The 19,526-nt window shown below is 38.5% G+C and overlaps 1 pseudogene; it reads left to right on the top strand.

Moving 5' to 3' along the window:
• Positions 1-9,584: 9,584 nt before the first annotated feature.
• LOC140512129 (heterogeneous nuclear ribonucleoprotein D-like) lies at positions 9,585-14,804 on the top strand (annotated as a pseudogene).
• The last annotated feature ends 4,722 nt before the right edge of the window (positions 14,805-19,526 follow it).

Genomic DNA, 19,526 nt, shown 5'->3' with positions numbered 1-19,526 from the left:
TTTTACCTCTTCTCAAAACAAAATGGAAAGTCAGACTGCTCCTTTGTAAAGATTCTGCCCCAGATAAAATGCTGCTCACTACTTCTCAAATCCAATGAATAGTTTCCATTCAGGCTACACACATCTTACATGCACTTTTCAACTTACTTAAATCTGACTTTATTTATGCAGAAAGTGTCTTGTAATTGTATTTATATAGTCCCTGGGTTTGTTTTGGCAGGTAAACTCCCAAGTGTTTTATAGAGTCTACCCTAGCTTTAAATGGGATTTCTCTTCCTACCTCTTGCTGTTGGACTTTGTTGCTAATATATAGGAATGCAGAAGATTTGTGTGGGTTTATTTTGTAGCCTACAACTTTACCAAAGTTGTTTATTATTTCAAGTAGTTTTTTACTTGAGTCTCTGTGGTTCTCTAAGTATATCATCATACCATCTGCAAAGAGTGATAACTTAGTTTCTTCTTTGCCTATTCTTATTCCTTCAGTTTCTTTATCTTCTCTAATTGCTACAGCTAACATTTCTAGTACCATACTGAATAATAGTGGTGATAATGAACATCCTTGTTTCACCCCTCATCTTGTTGGAAATGCATCTAGCTTATCCCTATTGCATATAATGCTTGCTGAAGGTTTTAGGTAAATACTGCTTATTATATTATGGAAAGTCCCCTTTATTCCTATGTTCTCCAGTGTTTTTAATAGGAACAGGTGTTGTATTTTGTTGAAAGCTTTTTCTGATGATCATGTGGTTTTTGTTAGTTTTGTTGTTGATATGATCGATAATGCTAATAGTTTTCCTAATATTGAAACAGCCCTGCATTCTTGGTATGAATCCTACCTGACCATAATGTATTATTCTTGTGATAAAATGCTGTATTTGTTTTGCTAAAATCTGACTTAAATTTTTTGCATCTATATTTATTAGAGAAATTGGTCTGTAATTTTCTTTCTCTGTTTTGTCTCTTCTTGGTTTAGGTATCAAAATCATAGTAGTATCATAGAACGAATTTGGGAGGACTCCTTCTTCCCTAATTTTCAAAAAATAGTCTATATAGTATTGGAACTAACTGTTCTTTAAATGTTTGATATAATTCACTTGTAAATCCATCTGGCCCTGGAGATTTTTTCTTAGGAGTTCATTGATGGCTTGCTCAATTTCTTTTTCTGAGATGGGGTTGTTTAAGTATTCAGCTTCCTCTTCTCTTAATCTGGGCAATTTGTATTTTTTAAAATACTCATCTGTCTCATTTATATTATCGAATTTGGGTGTATAAAATTGGGCAAAGTAATTTCTAACTATTATTTTAATTTCCTCCGCATTGGAGGTGAGTTCACCCCTTTTATTTTTAATATTGGTAATTTATTTTTCTTCTTTATTTTTTAATCAAATTGACCAAAGGTTTATCAATTTTATGTTTTTTTCACAAAACTAACTATTGGTTTTATTTATTAATTCAATATTTTTCTTAATTTCAATTTTATTAATCTCTCCTTTGGTTTTCAGTATTTCTAATTTGGTGTTTACTTGGAGATTTTTGATTTGTTCTTTTTCTAGCTTTTTCAGCTGCATGCCCAAGTCATTGATCTCTTCTTTTTCTATTTTCTTTATGTAAGCATTCAAAGATATAAAACCTCCCTTAAGAACTGCTTTTGCAGTATCCCATAAGATTTGGTAAGTTGTCTCATTATTGTCAATCTCTTGAATGAAGTTGTTGATTGTTTCTATGATTTCTTCTTTAACCCACTACTTCTTTAGGATTAGATTATTTAGTTTCTAATTGATTTTTGGTTTATCTTTCCATGGCCTTTTATTACACATAATTTTTATTTCATTATAATCTGAAAAGGATGCATTGATTATCTCTGCCTTTCTGTACTGGATTGTGAGGTTTTTATGTCCTAGTACATGGCCAATTTTTGTAAATGTGCCATGTACCACTGAGAAAAAGGTATATTCCTTTGTATTTCCATTCAATTTCTCCAGAGATCTATCGTATGTGCCTTATGCAGAGTTTTAGTTACCTCCTTAACCTCCCTCTTGTTTATTTTGAGATTAGATTCATCAAGCTCAGAGAGGGGGAGGTTGAGGTTCCCTACTAGTATAGTTTTGCTGTCAGTTTCTTCCTTGAACTCCTCCACCCTCTCCTCTAAGAATGTGGATGCTATACCACTTGGAGCATACATGTTTAGTAATGATATTGCTTCATTGTCTATGGTGCCTTTTAGCAGGATATAGTTTCCATCCTTATATCTTTTGATTAGATCTATTTCTGCTTTTACCTTGTCTGAGATTAGGATTGCTACTCCTGCTTTTCTTACATCAGCTGAAGCACAATATATTCTGATCCAACCTTTGACCTTTATCCTGTGTGTATCCCCCTGTTTCAAATGTGTTTCTTGAAAACAACATGTTGTAGGATTATGGCTTTTAGTCCATTCTGTTATCCATCTCTGTTTTATGGGAGAGTTCATTCCATTCACATTCACAGTTATGATTACAATCTGTGTATTTCCCTCCATCTCCTTTCCCACCGTTTGCTCTTTTAGCTCTCTTGTCTCCCTTCCCCTCCTCAATAGTATTCACTTTTCACTACCTCCTCCTGTAGCCTTCCCTTCCTTCTTTTAGCCCCCTCCCTTTTACTCCCCTTTACCTTTATTTCTTCTTTTCTCCCTTTTAGTTTCCCTCCCCTTTCTTCCCCCTTCCCCTCCTACTGCCTATAGAGCTAGTTAGGATTATCTACTTAAGTTTATTGTTCCCTCCTTGAAACAAATCAGATGAGAGTACCTCTCAAACAATGCTCATCTCCCTCCCCTCTTTCCCTCTACTATAATTTTGTACTTCTTCCTGTGATGTAATTTACATTTTCTTCTTCCTCCTTTTCCCACCTCCTGTTAAAATCCCTTTTCACACTTAAATCATATTTTTAACATGACATGATTTACTTTATATCTGTTCCCTCTATGTATATCCCTTTCATATTTCATAATAGATGAACAATTCTCAAGATTAACAGGTATCATCTTCCCTTACAGGGAGGCAAACAGTTTGCCCAAATGGAGTAACAAGCTTTTTGTTTTGTTTTTCTTTCCCCCCTGTTTATCTTTGTATGCTTCTCTTGAGACCTGCATTTGAAGATCGAATTTTCTATTAAGTTTTGGTGTTTTTGGCAGGAAGGTCTGGAAATCCTTTACTTCATTGAATGGCCTTTGCCTTATGGAATATTGAATTCCAATTCCTTCGATCTTTTAATGTAGAAGCTGCAAGGTCCTGTGTGATCCTGAGGGTAGCTCCTTTCAATTGTTTCTTTCTGGCTGCCTGTAGTTTTTTCTTGTTCACTTGATAGTTCTGGAATTTGGCAATGATATTTCTTGGGGTTTTGAGTTTGGGATCCCTTTCGGGAGGTGAACAGTGGATTCCTTCGATGACTATTTTGGCCTCTGAATCTAGCACTTCTGGACAGTTTTCCTTGATGATTTCTTGGAATATATTATCCAAACTCTTTTTTTCATCATGGCTTTCTGGAAGGCCAATAGTTCTTAAATTTTCTCTCTTGATCTATTTTCCAGGTCACTTGTCTTTTCCAATTAGATATTTTACATTTTCTTCTATCTTTTCATTGTTTAGATCTTTTTTGACTGATTGCTGTCTCATTGAATCATTAGTTTCTACTTGCCCAATTCTAATCTTTATCAAATTGTTTTCTTCAGTTAACTTTTGCATGTCCTTTTCCATCTGTCCAATTTTTCCTTTTAAGGGTTATTTTCTCTATTTAATTTTTGTACTTCTTTTTCCATTTGTCCAACTTTACCAGTTAGGTTTTGTGTTTCCTTTTCCATTTGACCAATTGTTCTTTTTAGGAAGTTACTTTCTCCAGTTAATTTTTGTTCTTCCCTTTCCATTTGTTCAATTTTCCTTTTCAAAGAGGTGTTCTCATTACTGTGTTCTTCTTTTATAATTTTAAAATCATTGGCCAGTTTTTCTTCTATTTCCTTCTTCAGCTGTTCCAGGAGAGCTGTTTGTGCATGTCAGCAGTTCATAGTCCCTTCTGAAGTTTCAGATGGAAATATAGTCTCAGTACTGACCTCTTTGGTATTTGTGTTTTTGTCCTTTTCCCCATAGAAAGATTCTATGGTTTTTTCATGCTTATTTTGCTTTTTTTTTTTTTAATTCATGATGGTGATTGTGTGTTGTGGCTTCTGGTTCTTTCAGTTAGATGCTGCAGAACTTGGTGTTAATCTGATGTGTGAAAAAGCTAAAAGCAGATTTTTGTTTTGTGCTTCCCTATCAGCCCTGGGGTTAACTTGTTAAGTGTTGGGGAGGAGTGGTCTGGTCAAGGGAGATCTCCTCAGTTGAACTGAGGCTAAAGCAACCTCAAGGGATGGTGATCCCAACTGCCCTATTGTTTTCCCATTTCCCCTGGAGTGCTGAGGCATGTCTAGATGCTAGTCTGTGTTCCCACCCCTCCTGGGGCTCCTCTTCTGATGCTGAGGCTCGCCTAGGTCCTATTTTATCTGCCCTGGGTCCTCTATTCTTCTGGCTTGACCCCACTACAGTAGGAGAATCCCCCTTAGCTGTCTTCCTAGCCTCAGGTGTTATGAGGCTATTTGCACCCTCTGCTATTCCAGATGATCCAGGATTTTTCTTGGGAAACATTTTATGGTTCTTTCATAAAATCATCAGGAGGGGAGGAGAGAGCATTTACTGATCACTCTACCATCCTGGCTCCCAGAACTTCAAGTAGGTGACTTACAGACATTTAATCTGCGGGCTGAAAGTCTCAGGAGCTGCTGTGCTGATATCTGGTGCTCAGTGGCCACCACTCCTTCAGTTCTGCTGGTCTCCCACCCTCAGGTGTCTCTCGACTGGTTTTGCCTGCTTCTGTCAGGTTTTCTGTGGCCTTTCTGCTCTGCTGTGCTGGATGCACTGCACTGTAGGTTCCACCCCCCTCTGCAGAACAGATCCTTCCTGTGGATCTTCGAGTCTGTCCTGGGCTCTGAATCCGCCACAGTCTGTCTCCCACTGGATTCTGTACCTCCAAAATTTGGTCAGATTCTCCTTTCAGAGGTTTCTGAAGGAGTTTGTCCACAAGCTTAGGTGAGTTGTCACTCTCACTCTGCCATTTTGGCCACGCACCCCTCCTTTCCATGTCTGACAAAAGGAAATATAACACTAATTTATAACATTAATGTGTTAGTTTTTTTTTTTCTCTCCTCTATCTCCAGAAATTAAGCCTGATCATGCATTATCATGGAAAGAGGTTGAGGGTGAAGTCAAGATGGCAGAGTAGGAAGATGCACATACTCTAACTCTTCCCCCATAGCCCATGAAATGCCTGTAAAAAATGATTCTAAACAAATTTTAGAGCATCAGAAGCCACAAAACAACAGACTGAAAGAGATTTCCAGCCCAAGGTAACCTGAAAAACCAACAAGAAGGGTCTATCACACAGGGCAAGGAGCGGAGCACAGCCCACAGAAGCCAGCTCAGCCCTGGCTGCTTGGCACTGGCACGCCTCAGGGGCAGAATTCTCAGCAGCAGCTGTGATTCTCAGATCCCTCAACCCACAAACATCAAAGAAAGCTTCAAAAGTCAGTGGGAAAGCTTTCTTATGTGGATGAGAATGGAACATGGTCTGGCACATGTCAGCCGCAGCCACTGCAGCAGCAACTTCCAATTTTGGAGCCCTCTGCCTAAAGTCACTGGGGCAATTGAGCAGCTGACCTGAATCTCAGCCCTGAGCTCCACCCAGGGGTAGGAGAAGGAGAGATAGCTGGAGTTGGAGGCGGCTGTGTAGAGGGAATTCTACTACACACAGTTTCTGGGCAGAAAAGTTTTTGTTTGCTCCCAGACCAGTGCGCAGGCCAGGAGAGGAGTAAACCCCTCTCCCCTGATTGTGGCACCTTGGAGGAACTGAGAATTTACAGGTCCCCAAGCTATACCCTCCTCTTGACAAAGGACTCAAAAGTCAAATACCTGGCTGGTAATATGCCCCAAAAAATGAACAAGAATAAGACAATAGAAGGTTACTTTCTTGGTGAGCTGCTACTTTCTTCCACTCTTTCAGATGAGGAGGGGCAATGCATGCCAGAATAAGAAGACTTAGGGGTAAGGGCCTCCACATCCAAAACCTCCAAATTGGATGTGCAGTGATCACAGGCCATGGAAGAGCTCAAAAAAACTTTGAAAATCAAGTAAGAGAAGTGGAGAAAAAATTGGGAAAAGCAATGAGAGCAATGCAAAAAAATCATGAAAAGTGAGTCAACAGCTTGATAAAGGAGACCCAAAAAAAAGTTGAAGAAAATAACACCTTTATAAATAGGCTAACTTGGCAAAAGTGGTCCAAAAAGACAGTGAGGAGAAGGCTTTAAAAAGTGGAATTAACCAAATGGAAAAGGAGGTTCAAAAGCTCAGTGAAGAAAATAGTTCTTTAAAAATTAGAATGGAGCAGATGGAAGCTAATGAGTTTATAAGAAACCAAGAAGTTACAAAATAAAACCAAAAGAATGAAAAATAGAAGACAATGTGAAATATATCATTGGATAAACGACTGACCTGGAAAATAGATGTAGGAGAGATAATTTAAAAATTATGTGACTACCTGAAAGCCATGAAAGAAAAAAGAGCCTAGACATGAACTTTTATGAAATTATTAAAGAAAGCTGACATGATGTTCTAGAACCAGAGAACAAAATAAATATTGAAAGAATCCACCAATCATCTCCTGAAAAAGAACCATAAAGAGAAACTCCTAGGAATATTGTAGCCAAATTCCAGAGTTCCCAGGTGAAGGAGAAAATATTGCAAGTCGCCAAAAGGAAACAATGTGACTATTGTGGATATATAATCAGGATAACACAAGATCTAGCAGCTTCTACATAAAGGGATCAAAGGGCTTGGATTATGATGTTCCAGAAGTCAAAGGAACTAGGAATAAAACCAAGAATAACCTACCCAGCAAAATTGAATATAATACTTCAGTGGCAAAAATAATCATTCAATGAAACAGAGGACTTTCTAGCATTCTTGATAAAAAGACTAGAACTGAATAGAAAATTTGACTTTCAAACACAAGAATCAAGAGAAGTATGAAAAGGTAAACAGGAAAGTGAAATCACAAGGGACTTTCTAAAGTTGAACTATTTACATTCTTACATGGAAAGATAATATTTGTAACTCTTGAGACTTTTCCTGATATTTGGGTAGTTGGATGGATTATACACACACACACACATACACACTCACAAACACACACACATATGTATGTACATAGATAGACAAAGAGATAGATAGAGAGCACATGGTGAGTTGAAGTTGAATAAGAAGGGATGACATCTAAAAAATAAAATTAAGAGGTGAGAGAGGAATATATTGGAAGGAGAAAGGGAGAAATAGAATGGGCAAATTATCTCTCATAAAATAGACAAGAATAAGCTTTTTCAATGGAGGAGAAAAGAGGGGAGGTGAGAGGGAAAAAGTGAAGCTTATTCTCTTCATATTTGGCTTAAGGAGAGTAACATGCTCACTCAATTTGCTATGAAAATCTATCTTACACTACAGGAAAGTAGGGGAGAAGGGAAAAAGTGGGGTGGGGGAGATGATAGAAAGGAGGGCAAATGAGAGGTGGGAGTGATTAGGAGTAAACACTTTTGGGGAGGGACAAGGTCAAAAGAGAGAATAGAATTAATGGGGGGCAGGTTAGGATCAAGTGAAATATGGTTTGTCTTACACAACATGACTATTATGAAAGTCTTTTGCAAAACTACACATATATAACCTATATGGAATTGCTTGTCTTCTCAGTGGGGATGGGTGGGAAGGGAGGAAGGGAAAGTATTTGGAACTCAAAGTTTTAGGTATGAATGTTGAGAATTGTTTTTGCATACAACTGGAAAATAAGAAATGTAGGTAATGGGGCATAGATGTCAATCTTGCCCTACATGAAAAGAAAGAAGATGGGGATAGGGGAAGGGAGGAGTGTGATAGAAGGGAGGGCATATTGAGGGAATGGGTAATCACAATGTCAGGCATTATAGGGTGGGGGGATGTGAGAGATGGGGAGAAATTTGGAAAATTTGTGGAAATGAATGTTGAAAACTAAAAATAAATAAATAAATATTTAAAATTAAAAAAAAAATTAAAAAAGAAGAGGCTGAGCAACTTCATGGAGAGCATTTTCAGCCATTTTTACAGAAGACATAATATCTTGATGCAATATCTATGGTTCTTGTATCAACTCCTGATAAAGACAAAGGAATGTAACACAGTGAAGATATCACTGGGAGGGGCAGAGAAAGCAAGGATCAATATCTGTGCCTTTTCACCATCTTTCTTAATGTAGAGATAAAACTGGGCTATCTGAATGAGCAATATTAGGAAGCCTACTAGACATGACTCTCCAATATCAGATGTATTCAATGAGATGTTGAGAGGTGTTGGTTTTCATTCTGTTCATAACTAAATACCCTAGCAAATGCTGATAGTGCAAATATTTTGTACTGCTTATTAAACTGAGAATCATGAGCTCAGCCTGACAGATGCAAGGGAGGCAAAGTTGACATTCTATTGTGGACATTTAGAGACAGACTTGTATTTGTGCCCAGACAGAAACCCAATAACCCAGTTTCACACAGGCATGACCAGAAGTGGTGCCTGGAGGAAGAGCCAACTTTATTCTTTTTGTTTTGTTATGATTTTTTTCTAAATTCCTGAACCAGCAGTCAATGAAAATCCTCTTTGGCAAATTCTAAAAAAATAAAAGTAAGGATGTATAGTCTAATAGTCTGATAGATAAGAGTTTTGAATTTGAAATTAAGTAGAACTGGTTTGCAATATGGTCTCTGACACTTCCTTAACTGTATGAATATGCATGAGTCATTTAACCCAAGTCTCAGTTTTCTATAGATAAAAATACCTATATTATCTATTTCAGGTTTGTTTTAAGTTTCAAATGAGAAAAGATGCATAAATATATGGTTTTAAAAATTTAAACATAAAATGTCAGTTGCTATTACTCTTATTAAACATGATCAAAGAGATGACCTCAGTATTTTCTTATGTTATTCATCTCATTGCCTAAATAGTACAATTCTCTGTCCCTTGAAAATGTATTGTTTTCTCCTATCCTGTTGTTTTTCAGTTCAGGCCACTCTCTTTCCCTGAAATTCCCTTCTGTCTCATCTTTGCCTACTGAATTCCTAACCGTCATTTAATGCTGAACTCAAATTCCATTTCTCCTGTGAAGTTTTTCCTGGTAAATCCTGAGCTTGCCCTGTACTATCCTATAACATTTTCATCTGCAATTCTAAATCTCTTATGCAATATGTAACAATTGTCTAAACTGGGAACCATAAGATCTGTGCTTCCTCCCTAATTCTGTGCTACCAGTGAAAGCCAAAAATTACTTCCCCTATAAAATTAACAAGGTGGACAAATTCAGTAAAAATGATAAAAATGAGAAAGATGAAGAATTTGTACCACCTAAAGACACAAAAATGGGTGCAGCTCCAGTCAAACAGGATTATGAAGAGGAAGAGGAAGAGGAGGATAGTGATGAAAAAGAAGATATAGATGACTGAAGACAAGGCTATGGATATCACACTCACCAAAGAGGAGACTGCTTTTGCGAAAACTAATCCTGGGAAAGCTGAAAACACCAAGTAATGTGAAGAGGTACAAGAAGATAAAGATGAGAGGGGGAAAGATGAGAAGGAAGAAGGAGAGGAGGAAGAGGAAGAGCCCATCAAAGAAGAACCAGAAAGAAAGAAAAAGGAAATGAACTAACACAAAGCCCCTGAAGCTAAGAAATAGACATTGGAAATGGAAGCATCTAAACATTTCTAACTCTTTGATTCTAACATCAGCAAAATGTATTCTGAGGTAATAACTGGCACCACAGATGTAATGCCAATCATGGCAGCACATGTGAGGACTGCTGCTGTAAATAACGTTTTATGTCTAATCACATAGTATAGTGAACTCTCCATTCAGCAATAAACTAAGCATTGTTCAATAAAGTAAAGCATAATATTCATTGCAACATCCTTAAGTAAAACATATCATATAATACATATATGTATCTCATAACTGAGTAGGTCATATGATGCATAGCATATATATCATTGAATTCCCAAAATGAGGGGGTCTGAAGTTAAGGTCTTCCCTCGTACAGCACATCCTCAAGGGATACCAGAAAATACCACACCATCCACTCCTAGGTCACTGTAAGAACAATCTCCTTAATCAATATACAGTGTACAAGTAAAGTCCTCTTTAATCTTGCCTTGAGGTTGACTTTCAAACCCCACTGCTCCTCCTTCATGGGATGAACGCTCCCAGCTCTTGCCTGACTTCACATGCAAGCAGCTCTCTGTTCCTGCTTCTTGTTTCATCTCACAGGTGCTGTTCCACTCCAAACTCTTCCTGCTTCTCCTGGACAGCAAGCTTCTGGGGCTCCTGCCCACAGTTTCTGTTTCTAGGAAAACAAATCTTAACAAGGCTATAACAATATTTATACACATTAAAAATTCCATCATCTCAATTCACTCATAAAGACAAGTAGACAGGACTTCTGTCTGAGAAATTAATATAGACCAACAAACAGGCTTCCCCACAAACAAGTTTCTCTAGCCTGCTCACACTTGCCTCTCTCTCTCAGCTCTGCTTCTCTCTCTACTCCCTTTTTTCCTTCCCTGCAATACAATATATATTCTGTTTCTAAACAAAAAAAATCTTGATTCAAAGACTGATTCAATCAAAGCCTTAACTGGCTAAAACTCAATCCAGAAAAGCAGCATAAAATCCTACTTTGCTTGCCATTACAACAGGTTTCTAAAATCAAAAAATCTTACCATTGTGGACATCCACGTTTTTGCCACCAGGGAGTTTGACTGAGTAGAATTCAAGTTCCCTGACGATATAGAGAAGGCCCTGGAAATGAATGGCTCCAAAGTGCTTGGCTCTGAAATGAAGCTGGAAAAAACCAAAAGAGGAAAAAAAAAAAAGATTGAGATACAAGGATGCTCTTCCTCAAAAATCTATGGTATAAAGAACAACCAAAACTGAACTAAAGCATACATGTTCCTTGAATTTGCCTCTTTGCAATATATGAAAGAAGCTTTGAGTTCTTGTAACAAAGTAGAAATTGAAAGCAGAGTCATCTGGCTGAAGGAACAGAAAATAGCTAATGTAGACAGCTTTAAGGAGCCAGTTTTACAAAATATTGTTTGCCAAAGATCTGTCTAAAGATATAATAGGGAAAAAATAAAGATTCATTTCATGGCTCTATGAGCACTTGACATGGAGACAGGGTCATATAAAAGGTTCATTTTATGAACTTCAACTCAGAAGTTTTAAACCTGAAAGGCAAAGAAACCAGAAGACAGGGAGACAGTTGGAAACAAAGTAACTGGTTCCAAATCAGATGCTTGGGAAGCCAAGGAAATGGTCTGGGCAGTGATGGTCAGGGAGCTTTCAGTGGCCAAGGAGGCTTTGGTGTCAGACAATGAGGAAACTTTGGAGATTGGGGTGATTCTAAGAAAGTGTAAGAGAAGGAAGGGACAACTAGTCACAAGGAAAGAAGTTTAAATAACTTCTCACCATTCTCTTTCCCCCTGCCATTTGAATGGACTCTAGGGTTTTAATCCTGTCATGTAATCACTGACAGAACTTTCTGAGGACATTCCAAGAAAAAAACACACAGTCTGTAGGTTGTCCTAATAAAACCTGTATGATATGTCAAGGGAATGTTGGTTTTGATTGGATGGATAATCCATATAAACTTTTTGTGTTTTTTGAGATGGGTGATAGATATAAGGGTTAACCTTTTTTCCCATGAGTTGTTTTGAGTTTATAATGTTATGCCCCATGTGCATAACCATTTTTTTCTACAAAATAAATAAATGAATAAATGATTTAAAAAGAAGCTATTAACTATATTTTTGAACACAGATGAAGTTAGTGGTTTTGGATAGCATATCACCATTGTGAATATTTACATGCCTCTCTTTTGAATACATAGCATATTTTGTATAGTTCGCCTAGATCTTAATATATTTCAATTTAAGGGCTTACTATCAACTCTTACTTGTTGTTCACCTTCTAAAACAACTGGTGCAATACTTTGGTGGAGCAACTACTTAAAAAATGTTCCTGAATATGTAAATGACTAAATGAATCCCTAGTTATTTGTAACTGTTTTTTGTGGTGGCAGGAAAGAAAGTGAGGTTGGTGAAGTTGCACAGTCCTGCCTCACTCAAATTAAAATCAACTGCAAGTCATATCATCAATTTGATGTTATGGTACTCTTCAGGAGCAAAGGACAAACCCAACGTTTTGTGGTGCCAAAGAATTGGAAACTTAGGGGATGCCTATCAAACGGATAATGGCTGAACAAGCTATTGGGATATGAAAAATGATGGAATACTACAGTATCATAAGAAATTCTGAAGTAAATGGTTTCAGAAAAATCTAGAAAGAACTTCATGAATTGATATCATGATAGAGATCCTCTACAAAGTCTCCATTCTATTCTCTAGGGTCCATTGTTTAGTTCTCTTGTGATGTCACAGATAACATTGAAACAATACTTATTCTTCATTCTCAATACAAGAGAGACATATCTTCTTATAAAATAATATATTTATTTTATGAACTCTTTCTTCAGTCTTTTATAAGCAATATGCAGGTGTTTCAGCCTTACACCCACCATGGACCTGTGCATTGTCCTTTTGCCACTAAGTAGCACAGACTTATTCCCTCCATTTTTCCCTTTCCTCCTTTGGATGACCTGCAACATTCTTCAGAGGCCAAAGAATTCCATCATGTTTACTTATACCACATTTCATGATGCATATTTTTGTTTAAAAGATGAAGGTGTTTCTCTTCTGCCACCATTTTAATTTGGGCACCATTCATCGCATCAACACCACCTGTCCCTATTGTCCCACTGCCATGGAGGATGTGAAAAAAGTACAGCAATGTGGAAGGGTTCACCCAGGGCTCCAAGATCAACACCAGCAAGAACCAGCAGTATGGTGGTAAAATGTTCATTGGAGGGCGAAGGTGGAATACATGAAAGAAAGATGTCATTTGCTCTCGTTGTGGAGAGGTTGTAGACTGCACAATTAAGACAGGTCCCATTACTGGGAGATCACAGGGAATTGGATTTGTGCTTTTCAAAGATGCTGCCAGTGTGAACAAGGTCTTGGAAGTCAATGAACACAAGCTGAGTGGTAAGTTGATAGTTCCCAAGTGGGCTAAAGCTTTAAAGGGAAAGGAGCCCCCCAAAAAGTGTTTGTCAGTGGACTGAGCCCAGACACATTGGAAGAACAAATCAAAGAATCTTTTGAGGTGTTTGGAGAGATTGAGAATATCTAACTTCCTATGAACTGAAAAAAAAATGAAAGAAGAGGATTTTGTTTTATCACATATACAGATGAAAAACCTGTAAAGAAATTACTAGCAAACAGATATCATTAGATTGATTTTTGGAAGTGTGAAATAAAAGTTGCTCAGCCCAAAGCGGTATAGAGGTAGGGATGGCAACAACAGAAAGGAGGGAGGGGTGCTGCAACTGGAACCCAAGGTGGGACTAGGGGGTCCCAAGGTCAGGGTCAAAACTGGAAGCAAAGATTTAATAACTATTATGATCAAGGATATGGAAATTACATTAGTGCCTATGGTAGTGATCAAAACTATAGTTGCTATGGCAGATATGATTATACTGGATATAACCATGGGAACTAAGCATATGGGCAGGGATATGCAGACTACAGTGTTCAACAAAGCAAGCATAGCAAAGCATCTGGAGGGGAGTGGAAATCACCAAAACAATCATGTGTGTGTGTGTGTGTGTGTGTGTGTGTGTGTGTGTGTGTGTGTGTGTGTGTTTTCTTCATTGCCAAAGAAGACCATGCCATCAGAGAAATAATGATATGACTTGCACTTGACTTTGTTTTGAGTGAGGGAGGCCTGTGCAGGTCACCAGCCTCATTTCTCCTCCAGAACAATCTGAATCTGGTGACCAGATATTCATCAGGATGACTGGAGATGACCCATGATGAGGTAATTGGGGTTAGGTGACTTGTCCAAGGTCACACAGCTAGTGAGTATCAAGTGTCTGAGATGAGATTTGAACTCAGATCCTCTTGACTCCTGCACTGGTATTCTATCTACTGTACCACCTAGCTGCCTAGTCCTATTAAAGGAGGACATGGAGAAAGCAGGTGTATGCTACAGTGACTATCTTGCAGGATGATAACATCGAAAAATGAGCACAATCTTCTATTGACCTGAGATGACTATTTTGTAAAAGATTTTTAGTGTAAATGACACAATTGTATGCAACTGTATATAGCAGTTGATTTACTTTTCTTATTTTTGCTTTGTCTTTTGGCATCAGTGTTATGACAAAGGTGGATTTGTATTTATACAAATTTTGTTTGCATAATTTCATGTTAAATGATTCTCAAAAATTAATTACTTGCTGACTGATTAGAAAAAAGATACATTTTTTTTTCTTCAGAGAGAAGTTTGGAGCCATTAAAAGCACTTCAGAGTTATCCAAATGAAATCTAACCTTCTCTCCTTCTGTTGAATTGTAAATCCAAGTTCATCAGACAAATGGGTTGTCTATTTAAGTTCCTTGTACTGATGGACAGTCCTACAGCCTATATACCGAATTTCATATGACAGATGATATGCTTTTAATTAGTCTTTTTTTTTTTGTCTTTGTGTATGGCTGGACTGAACTCTTTAAAATATCTATGAGTCCTATTGATGTGTTCTTCTGTAGTCTCTCTTGAATAGGCCATAATGTGGTTAAAATAATCTACAATTTTTATTATACTTTCCTCAGTGATAATATTTGTTTTTCTTTCCTTTCATTCTCATTAAATGGAGTCAACTTGCAAAAGATAAAATCTTTTATATCCTTCTTCAGACGTTCCAGGTAATCTAGTTGTGCTTGCGAGAAATTCATAGTCCCATCTGAGGTTTCAGATGGAAGTACAGTCTCAGCTCTGACCTCTTTGGTGTTTGTGTTTTGGTCCTTATCCCCATAGAAAGATTCTATGGTTTTTTCACTTTTCGTCTGCTTTTTCCGATTCATGATGTTGGCTGAGTGTTGTAGCTTTTGGTTCTTTCAGTCAGAAGATACAGATCTTTTAAGTTGAGTTGATGTTTGTCTAGGCTAAAAGCAGGCTTTTTTTTTGTTGTTGTTGTTGTTGTTGTTGTTGTTGTTGTTGTTTCCCAGATCAACCCTGGGGTTAGCTTGATAGGTGTGTGGGAGGTGTGGTCTGGTCTCAGGATATCTCCTCAGCTGGCCTGAGGCAAAGGCAAGGTCCGGGGGATGGTGATCCCAGCTTCCCTATTGTCTTCCCTTTTCCCCTGGAGGGCTGGGGCACGCCTAGAGGCTAATGCGTGTTCCCGCCCCTCCTGGGGCTCGTCTCCCGGGCTGCGGCTTGCTTGGGTCTCAGTGCGAATTTTTCTCTGCCCTGGGTCGTCTGTCCCTCCAGATAGCCTCCACCACGGTAGGAAGAATCCCCCTTTGCCACCTCTCCAGCCTCTGGTGTTATGAGACCACCCGCCCCCTTCTGCTGCTCCCACTGATCCAGGATCAATCTGGGGAAGAATTTTATGGTTCCCTCACGGTCATCGGGGGGGAGGGGAGAGCACTTACTGATCACTCCGGCATCCCAGCTCCTGGATGTTCAAGTAGTGACCCACTGAAGTCCCGTCTTTAGGCTGAAGATTTCAAAGGCTGTTGCGCTGATATCGTTGGCTCGGCCTGGCTTATCTCCTGCTCCGCTGGTCTCGCCCGCCACTCTCGGGCCCCTCGGGTGGCCTCCGCCCTGCCGCGCCGACCGCGCTGCGCTGTGCGCCGGGGTCTTACCCCCGCGGAACAGATCCCTCCCGTGGACCCTCCAGTCCAGCCTGGGCTCCGAATCTGTCAAAGTCCGTCTCCCACTGGATTCTACACCTCCAAAGTCTGGTCAGACTCTCCCCCCAGATATATCCAGAGGAGTTTTTCCAGGAGCTTAGGTGAGTCGTTGCTTTCACTCCGCCATCTTGGCTCCGCCCCCCAAAAGATAAAATCTTGACCCTAATTCATTAGAGCATGATTGTGTCCTCGGATGAATGACTCTACTTCCCTATCTCTCTGATTTGTTTCTTCACTAGGTAGTTTACATCATTTCTGTGGGTCTAAAATTCACATTGATAATTTTAACATCTTATATATTTCTGAGTGATAAAATCTTAAGTTTGTTTTATTTGTTAGCCATTCTCTTTTCTTTGATATATGAAAGGTGAAGCCTTAAGTATTTTTTACTAACCTTCTCCAAGTTATTTCCTCCAATGAATAATGGCAAATTCTTCATTTTTATTTTTCTCTTTTGTGGTTTACCTGATGCTTTCCATAGTATCTTATTTTAGTACCTTCCCAGGTACTTTTCTCCCTCCCCTTCCATAATCAGTTTAATGTTCCTATTCAGTTTGGCAAAACTCTAGATAAGAATGTTCTTATCTCGCATCTTGAAATATATCTCATCCCTAGCCAAGAGTTTATCATTCTGGCATTTTAACCTATGGCCCATAAAACCACATCTTATTCTTTGCCATGATCTACAGAACCAGCTGTTCACTTACCATATTCTCTTTTCTCTTCCAAAAACTAAAACTTGGAAAAGGAGATGAAAACACCACCTGTGCCCCTGAGTCCTTGGGTTTTGTGTCCAGGACTTCTTAATTACAAAAGATACTTTCCAGGTTTCTTTTGGCAATACCATTCATTTCCATATATATACATATCAATAGAAGTAGGTTGTGGTTGGCAACTTTGATAAGTCTTGGCAGGCTCAGGTATGTGCTCTAGAGCGAAGTATGCCTCCCAACTGGCCATATAAGGTCTCCATATGACCACTTTCCTACACTTCAGCAACTTCAAGATTTGTATCTCTCTCTTGAGTCCAGTAACATGTTTCTTCACACCTGCTACTGCCTGTGAAATCTCTATATTTTACCTTCAATATGAAAGGATGCTTCTTCATGAAAACTCCCACATGTACTTTCCTATGGAATAAATCCCATACTTGCTGTATTACTCATTATTTCAGTGCTGCTCCATCTTCCTGTTGTTCTATATGTCCTATTCTTCTGATTATTAATGTTTTGATCTCAGTTTCAGTTAACTTCTGCTCCCTCAAAATTATTTTCTTCTTGTCTCCAATCATGAGGGTTAAGTGACTTGATGAAGATCATGTAGTTAATAAATGTCAAAACTGAGATTTCAGTTCAGGTCTCCTAACATCAAAAGTGGCTATATACCAAAAGTGGTTATTCTTAATTCTGAATCTAGTTGTTATTATATTCTAGCTCTTTTCCACACAGAGGACAAGGGTTGGAGGAGGTGATAAACAGGATTGAATACTATATATAGTATTTCTATTTTGTGAATGAATTTAACTAGGTAAACAATGAGATATCTTCCAATCACTAGCTCAGATATCAAATCAGTCTACTACCCAAAATCAACATCCCCAAATCTTTTGTTTAACTCATTCCTGCTCAGCAAGAATAGCACAAAGGGTATAAAAAGCCTTTCACTAAACCTGATGGAATCTATTCTCTGTAATGTATATACCAAGAAAGCTAAATTGTAGAATATTTGAAGTTTCTGCCTCTCTTCTTCTTGTTGTTCAGTCTTTCGGTCAAATTTGACTTTTCATGACCTTGTAAACCACAATGCCCTTGGTGTTTTCTTGACAAAGATACCGAAATGGTTTGCCATTTCCCTCTCCAGTGCATTAAGGTAAACAGAGGTTAAGTGATTTGCCCAGGGTCACACAGCTAGTAAATGTCTGAGTCCAGATTTGAATTTCAGGTCTTCTTGACACCAGGTCTAATGAGACACTCAGCTGACTCCTGTCTCTTTATGCTTTACTCATGACTTGACATTTACAGTTTCATTGACCATGAGATCATAGATTTAGAGTTGGTTTGGGGGGGTTAAAACTATCTGGTACACTCTCCTTTCTTTAAATATCAGGAGCTGTGACTCAGGGGGGCTTAAATGACAGGATTTGGGAGGCACAGACAAAGTATGCAAATATTTCATTTTATAGCACCAAATTCATCTATGACCTTGTCTTTTTGGGTACTCCCTTCAAAAATACAGATCACAACACATTCATATTTCTTGATTTTGGATGAATTTAATCTATGTCCAGCACAACACAAATATTACAAGAAAAAAATTCTATGCTAAGCAACACTAAAGTCATTTGCTCTAAGAAGCAAAGATAGATATTTGAAATTATTTTAAAATACTTTATTTAAATATTTTTGAGACTGGTCTTCCTTATCTCACCCAGGCTAGAAGTACTGTAGCACTCACTGGCTGAACTCCACTACTTAATGGATAGAAACTTTGATTGAAGCTAGAACACCCCTCATTAGGCAGTGTGGTAGCCCCTTGCTTCTGTAACTTACCACGTTGTCTGTAGACTTAGCGTGGACATTTGATTACCTTTAGCCCTAGAACAATTTAGAACACCTAAAGTGAAATGAGACACTAGTTTATCTCCCAGGCAATGGTCACAGCATAAAGAGCAACTATGACTATGCCAGCATAATTCTGAATCACAAAGTATAACACATTCTCCATATAAGAAGCAGAATAAAAACATTCGTTTAGACACCAGAAAGCCAAATCCCAACACTAGAGGGCCAAATCTGTCATAGTAACTAAGAAGTCAATACACATTAGCACAGCAAGGGACAAAGGAATTTCCAAGACTTTCTGCCATATCTCCCCTGTTGGGACCTTCCCATAAACAAACAAACACTCAAGAACTTTGTTGTGTCTGCCTGCCTGCATCCTTCCCACTTCTGACTAGCCTGACCAACTTCCTCTTGGTTCTTCTCTACCCTTCCTGTTCCATCCTCTCAGCAAGCTCCTCCCACCACATGTGACTTAAGCTTCCTTGTGGTTTAAGCAGGTCACATGGATTTATTAATGAAAGGGAAATATCTTTCCATTTATATTATCATCGTATGCAGCCCCAAGATCTTTTGCATTCATTACATACACTGATGGGGCAACTAGTATCAACAAAATTGTAACAAGGATAACAGAATATAAGCATATAAAACAGTATCTTAAGCAACTATTGTCAACAGAATTTTACAACAATATGACAGGAATCATACAAAATAAGCACACAAAACATTATCTTAGGGTGAATGTTGAGCAAAGGCACCCCATCATTACCCCTTCAAATGAATGGGGCTCAAAATCTTGGGGTAAGGGACAAAGGTCTAGTCTTCCACAGCTACTTCCTCCTGAGATTGGGTGTAGAGCTCTCCCTGCGGGAAAAGATCCCATTTGAAGAGTCAACTCTTTAGCTGGCATCCAGATATTGGTTGATGCCAGGTCCAGGGGTGACACATCACAGTTGCGGACAAGGGGTGGCATCCTGTTTAAGTAATCAGGCATCTGCATGTGGAGGGTACTAAGCTTGCAGAAAATAA

This window comes from Notamacropus eugenii, chromosome 6 (genome assembly GCF_028372415.1).
Source record: "Notamacropus eugenii isolate mMacEug1 chromosome 6, mMacEug1.pri_v2, whole genome shotgun sequence".
Taxonomy (NCBI): domain Eukaryota; kingdom Metazoa; phylum Chordata; class Mammalia; order Diprotodontia; family Macropodidae; genus Notamacropus; species Notamacropus eugenii.
The sequence above is the reverse complement of the archived record's forward strand: the minus strand, read 5'-3'. Positions and strand labels throughout refer to the sequence as shown.